Source organism: Nematolebias whitei, chromosome 4 (genome assembly GCF_014905685.2).
Source record: "Nematolebias whitei isolate Nwh7 chromosome 4, NemWhi1, whole genome shotgun sequence".
In the NCBI taxonomy this organism is placed as follows: Eukaryota; Metazoa; Chordata; class Actinopteri; order Cyprinodontiformes; family Rivulidae; genus Nematolebias; species Nematolebias whitei.
The window spans coordinates 44,899,803-44,907,195 of NC_056501.1; positions in this window are offsets into that span (position 1 = coordinate 44,899,803).

Sequence of the window (7,393 nt, forward strand, 5' to 3'; positions counted from 1 at the left end):
ATATATATATATATATATATATATATATATATATGCATATATATAAAGGTGTTTTAAACCCTCCCCGCACTCTTGCAATATTATAAACAATGTTTCTAAACTCTAAACACTCTAAAAGAGACAGAATGCCACGATTTCAGCTCTCTGCCTCCTCTGCTCTTTGCCACCTGAAAGCGCTCTTGGCCATGCCCGCTTCTCCGCTCTGCATGGTGAACAGCTGATCAGCTGCAGCAGGAAGTTTATCCTGCAGCATGTGCTGCACAAAGGTGCAGGAGGTGGTAAATAATTTAAAATAATTTATTTTAAAAATTCCATGCTGATCGTGTGGCTCATCCATCAATCAGCCAATTGTGTGTCATGTCCAATCTTATTTTGAAAAACCACGATAGAGTGACTCCATGATAAACGAACCGCAAAGTAGTGAGGGACTACTGTAGACACTATGTTGTTCAGATAAATAATTAAATAAATTGAAACTGAAAAAAAACCACATTTATTAAATGCTAACCAACCAATCATATTATCACATACTAAACACAGCATAGTAAGTAGTTTGAAAGTATTACAAGCAAACTAAAAGTCAATGAAAACTTTGAAGTTTGGGATCCAGTGGTTTGCAGAGAAGCCTTAAAATAAATCATACTGTAAGCGGCTCAGTAATTGGCAGCTCCATTGTCTAAAGAGCCCCCAGGGAGCAGAGTTAGACATATTCCTAGAGCTAGAGCAGATGATGCAAGTTCTATTTAAAACTGCAAGATACAGATAAACCTAGATTACTCACATCGCCATTAATGACACCCAATTATGTCAACCAGTGGTCACTTAAATAATGTATCTGTGCATAAATATGCAAAAGCAATGCCAGAGTCTTTAGTTTTCCTTCAGACTTAAATCTGGCATTGAAGACATAGTACACAGCTGATTAACCTTCAAGCGCTACCAGGAGGTCATATAAAAAATATAGACAACAAAGACTGTTGGAAAACATTTTTAGGCATGCAAACCTGGTCTGAAAAAAATATGAAAATTATACCTTTTTAAAAGAAAAATCTCAAAATTTCAAAAAAAAAAAAAAATAGACACATTTTTTATCTATTTATAACATGACAATGACTGAGCGAAGTCTCATTCAGAAAATAGAGCAAACCCTGTAATTTATTTGAACAACAACAAAAAAATCTTTATCTTCATCAACATTCAAAAAAGTTCAAGACAAAAACATCTGGACTTTATTTGTAACAGAAGATGTTTTGCTTCTCATCCGAGAAGCTTTCTCATTAACATAAGTATAGCATAAAAGTGTGTTTCTTTCGGCTGCTCTCTTCTTCAGGGGTCAGCACAGCGAGCAAACTTGCGTTTAAGATTTGGCAATTTGTTTTACACTAAATGCCCTTCCTGATGCAACTTGGGCTCAAACCAGCAACTTCTGGATTTAAAGACATTGACCACTGAGCTACTGCAGTCCCAACATAAGTATAGTATTAATTATTATAAGACTTAACAAGACTTAAAAAGAGATGTCACACTACTCAATGCAGATTTATTTTCTTTTTTTTTCAATAGTGGTTAGTTTTACTGCTGTGGTCAAATTCTCTGTCAGTGCTATTTACCAGTGCAGTGGTCCTGTAATCCTGAGGTTGTGAGTCTGAGTTCAAATGTGGTTTCGTCTTGAAGGGCATCTGAAGTAAAACAATTGATAAATCACTTATATAAGTTTGCTTAATCAACCCCTGCAGATGGGAACAGCCAAAATAAAAATAGCCAGTGGTGGCTGGTCAATAGGGAGTGCTAGGGTGCTGCCCCACCACTCAAACCACTCACCATATTACCTTGAAGACAGAAAAACAAAAATGAAATAATAAAATATATATATATTTCAAAATACATGTTTTTTTTAGTTGTGTAAGATAAATATTTTAACGTTAATGATGAGTAAAGTTGTTTCCTTCAAAAATATTGCCTCTGATTGATTATGTATTTCTGCCCTGGGGGCACATGAATCTTTGCCCATAGACTCTTGTAAAAAGTTGTACATGCGCAGTTAGCTCCTCTTCATTACAAGCGATATGAATTCTGTGCGCACCACTCCTGCACCCAGAATACGGTCACACAGTACGGATCGTGCTTCCAGATTTAAATTTTTATTTATTTTTTCCCAGAACAGGTCATGCAGTGGCACTCTCACAACCAGGCTATGTTGTAGGTAGACTTTAAGACATTGAAAGCTCTATATCTAATGACTATGTTGCCATTTATGACTGATATGCCTCTCAACTTTTAGATGTCTCTGTTTGTGAAAAAAAAACTTCAGCTGACTGTGTATTCTAAAAGTGAGAACTAGTGAGTTTGTTTGTTTCTGGAGCTAGCATGCTAGCACTAGCCTCCAGGTTATTGTAATGGGTTCTGTGCTAATTTAGTACTAAATCAATCAATCAATCAATCAATCGACTTTATTTCTATAGCACATTTTAAAAACCACAAGGGTAGCCAAAATGCTGTACAATAAGACAAAAGGACAAATTAATTACGACAATAAAAACAAACAAAGCATACACAAAGAAACATAAAAACATGCACATACCAGTTTCACGGAATATGTGTTAAGATGCCATAAAATATAAGATCATGTTTTAAAAGCAAAAGAATAATTGAGTGTTTTTAAAAGAGATTTAAAAACAGGAAGAGAGGAGGCCTGTCTGACACTCAAAGGTAAATTGTTCCACAACCTGGGAGCAGCAACAGCAAATGCTCTGTCACCTCGGAGCCTTTTGAGCCTCTTCTGCTTGGTGTCTGGTACACATCAATCAGCGGCAATTTGTCCAGTTTTAGGACTTCCGTTAGCATTTTAGATATCACCAAGCATTCACCGGCTGACTCATGAAGTCCAATAATTCTAATATTATCATGTCTTATATTTCCCTCCATGGATTCAAACTGTTTTTTAAATCCATCGACTTGACTCTTTAATTCCACTACCATCCCACACATCTCATCTGAGTATAAGGACAGACAGTTCTCAGCCTCTGAAACATAATTTAACTTGATCAAACTCCACTTTGAGGCTCGCAGTAGTATTAATGGTTTCGAGGTTTGACTAAAATTGTCTTTCTTTTCTTAAAATGACCTTAGTCTAAAACTGTGTTGTGAAAAGGCAGTGAGTGTTACACATTCCTTCAACAAATGTCAGACCTTTAACTCATTCTTTTTAGCACTGATCCATGCTCTGCCATATGTGGCATTCCACCTGCATTATCATTAACATCACCACTCCTGCTATGTGGAACCTGTCCTTCTGATCAGTGAAACTATGCCATTTACATTATTGTAGGACGATGCTGTCACAAGTCAAACCTACAGTTTGAACTGATTATCTTTAGTGAGCAGACTGCTGTCCACAGAGCTCAAGATTGGAAATACCTGCCCAGTCTGCTCAGTTTGATTTTAGAAAAGAAAAAAGCCAAATGAGAGTGTGAATAGGAGATGAGAAAATAAATTTACCAGCTGTTTGAGTGTGAGCTTTTCTTTCTACACAAACATGGGGAAATATTCCCTGTATGAACAATCACACAAACACGTCAATTAAACAGTAACAGCTCAACATCTGTCCATTAAGAAACACACACAAACACTCTTTAATTGTTAACCCAGATGTTTTTTGTGTTTTTTTTGCCAGCAGCTTTTCAGCATCAGTGCAAAACTTTTCAACAGCTTCATAACTTTCTCATGTTTCCACTTATTCCTTCATATCTTTTAATATACAGAGAAGTGAATTCATTGAATTTAAAATCAAAATGTCACTGCAAAAAAGTTAAATCTGGTCTTCTGGACATTCAACAAACAAAACAAAGCAAAACAACAAAAACTTTTAGAAACGTTTCATCCCTTTAGTTGGCAGCTCAGAACACCACATACAGAACACCATGGACTTTGTGGATAAGTTGAGGGATGTCATCATGGAGACTGATGAAACAATGGTCTCTTTTGATGTCACACCACTCTTTACGTGCATTCCTGTTGATGATGCAGTAGAGGTGGTCAGTTTAAGATTAAAATCAGACACCACTCTGAGCAGCAGGACCACGCTTTCAACAGAACAACTTTGTCAACTCTTGAAACTGTGCCTGCAGTCAACCTACTTCACATATGGGGAGCAATATTATAGGCAGAAACATGGGTGTGCTATGGGGTCTCCAGTTTCTCCTATTGTTGCCAACCTGTACATGGAGGAGGTAGAAAAGAGAGCCTTGACGTCCTTTTCAGGGACACCACCAAGTAATTGGTTCAGGTATGTTGACGACACCTGGGTAAAAATTAAATCTCAGGAAGTCCAACATTTTACTGACCACATCAACTCTGTGGATAAATAAATCAAGTTCACACGAGAAGATGTAAAAAATGGCAGGTTGGCTTTCTTAGACTGTGAGGTCTCAGTCTCTGATAGAGGACATTTGCAAACTGAGGTGTACGGCAAACCCACCCACACAGACCAGTATTTGCAGTTTGACTCCTATCACCCTTTGGAGCACAAGTTAGGAGTTATCAGGACTCTGTACCACAGAGCAGACAGTGTCCCCACTAACTCAGGAGCCAGGCAGAAGGCGAAATCCCACACAAGGCAGGCTCGAGAGCAATGTGGATATCCTAACTGGGCCTTCCTGAAAGCAGAGAAGAAACCCAAACAGGACTCCATCAGGTGAAAAGGAGGAACCCAGACCAGTGGTCATTCCGTATGTTGAGGGAGTATCAGAGAAACTAAGATGTTTATTTTCTAAACATAACGTCCCAGTGGCTTTTAAACCCCAAAATACATTACGGCAAAGACTGGTTCATCCCAAAGATCCAGTCCCCCGGCACAAACAGAGTAATGTTGTGTATGCTGTTCAGTGTCAGGAGGGCTGTGATCAGCCTTACATCGAGGAAACAAAACAGCCACTGGCCAAAAGGATGGCCCAGCAAAGAAGATATATTTTTCTACCTGGATTATTGAGCATGCATCAGGAGAACATGTTACTTGTTTTTTTTTTTACTTTTGGCTTTAGATTTTGTTTCAGCCTAGCAAAGACAACATAATTATATTATCCCTCTCCTTCTGTCTCTGTGTTTGTATGTCATTTAACAAAGCATTTCATGAACAGAAAGATATATTTTAGTGAAACTCTGAGAAAATATTCATAGAATAGATGTCTTTATTCAATTCAATTCAGTTTATTTATATAGCGCCAAATCACAACAAAGTTGTCTCAGGGCACTTTACAGGAACAGTCACATACATAAAAGCCAATTAGTAAAGTTCTCTATTTAAGGAATCCAGAAGACAAGTTGAATCTTGGCTTCCTTGCATTCTCCCATCCTGAGCAAACACAGTGGCAACAGTAGAAAGGAAAAACTCCCTTTTAAAAGGAAGAAACCTCCAGCAGAACCAGGCTTAGGACAAGTGGCCATCTGCTTTGACCGACTGGTTTGAGAGGACAGGAAGGAGAGACAGACGAACACAGAATGGTAGGTCCAGGTATAGGTCCAGGTGTATCTGAAAGACAAAAAAAACCCCACATGTTAAGGATAGAAAAAATAATTACAAATACAAAGCAGGTTGAGCAGAGTAAGTAAAGACAGCAGCAGTGGAGTGTTTATGTTAGTTTATCGTTGTCATCTATAATTTTGATGGTTTACAAGATGGCGCCTTTGTTGATGGCACGCAGTCTACCTCTCCTGAGTTTGTTAAAGTTACTCATGTTTTGCCTTCTCTTCATCCATGATGTATCCTCACTTCTAGTGTATGACCGCTCAACTCTGCTAAAGATCCAGGATTCGCTAAACAACGCACCAGTTTTTGGTAAAACTGGACATTTTAAGAAACCACCGCCCTTCCTGGCGTCTGTGCCAGCCTATCTACGCCGCAGCTACGCAACAAACGCCGCAGAAGACGTGGAAGGAGAGCGGGAGTCCTCGTCAAATTCAAATTCTACCTCTCCTCTCACAGTACGGTTGATCATCGGCTTCTACTGCAGGACTTACCTTCGGAGTTTGGTGTCTTCGACCTCCGTCGTTCCCTGGTTTATCATCATCGATGCCTCGTTCCTGTTAATCCTGGCGTCAACTTTCAGTTTCCACCTTGTCGCTCTGTGGGGACCAGGAGGGGGGGCTGCGTGCAACAGAACCTCCGCCCGCTTGCCCAAGCAGCTGATGACGCAAATGGCTGTGTACCAGCGCATGCAGCCCTGTTTAATGCCCGATTGCTCTCAAATAAAACCTTTATGCTAAACGATCTGATCTGTACTCATCGTTTGGATTTATTTCTGATGACTGAGACCTGGCTGAAACCAGGGGACAACAGTGCATTTTCTGAGCTCCTCCCACCTGGCTACTCCTACCTGAGTGCACCGCGTGTGTCTGGCCGTGGGGGCGGTCTCGCTGCTGTGTTCAGTGATAAACTCACCTGCCGCCCACTGCCTCCTAAAAACTACAGCAGCTTTGAGCTTCAGCTGTTTGTGATGGAATCTGCACACCCCCTGCTGTGTGGTGTTTTATATCGCCCTCCAAAATATAATAAGGATTTCATTAATGAATTATCAGAACTGTTAGCTGAACTGTTGCCAAAATTTGACAGTTTGCTTTTATGTGGTGATTTTAACATTCATGTTTGCTGTCTCTGTAACCAACTTTCTGCTGACTTTCAAAGCCTTCTGGATTCTTTTAACCTGTCACAATCTGTGTCAGGGTCCACACACAGTCATGGTCACACTTTGGACTTAATCATCTCTCACGACCCTTGTGTATCTGTTATAGAAATTTTGGACACTTGTATTTCAGACCACTTTCCTATTATATTTGAATTTTCCACTCCTCCCCCAGTAAAGACTGCTTCCAGCACGTCGCTGCCGCTTCATCACTCCCTCCACTCCAGGTCAGTTTGCTGCTGCATTTAGAAGCACTGACTTATACTCTGCTGAAAGTCTGAATGCATCTCTACATCCAGAAGAACTTATCACCTCCTTTCAATACACTTCTACAAAGATCTTGGACTCCATCGCTCCTTTAAGACAGACTTCTGTAGTGAACTAGGCCTGAGGTCAAATCCTGACCTTAAGGACCTTATGGGACAGAAACTGTCATTTCATTTATTTGAATCCAGAAATACAGGTTGACCCATCCTGAGACTTTCTTTCTTGAATTAATCAGAGTCAGAGTCAGAGTCAGAGTCAGAGTTTATTGTCATTCGCACCTCATGTGGTACATGTGGTGGAGCGAAATTATGTACGCAGGGTCCCAGTTACATCCAACAATAAAATGTATAAGAAAAACAGTAATGACATCTAAGATATGAACTAAGAAAAACATCAACTAAATATACACTAAGCACTCATAACATAAAACATTGAACATCAGCACAAAC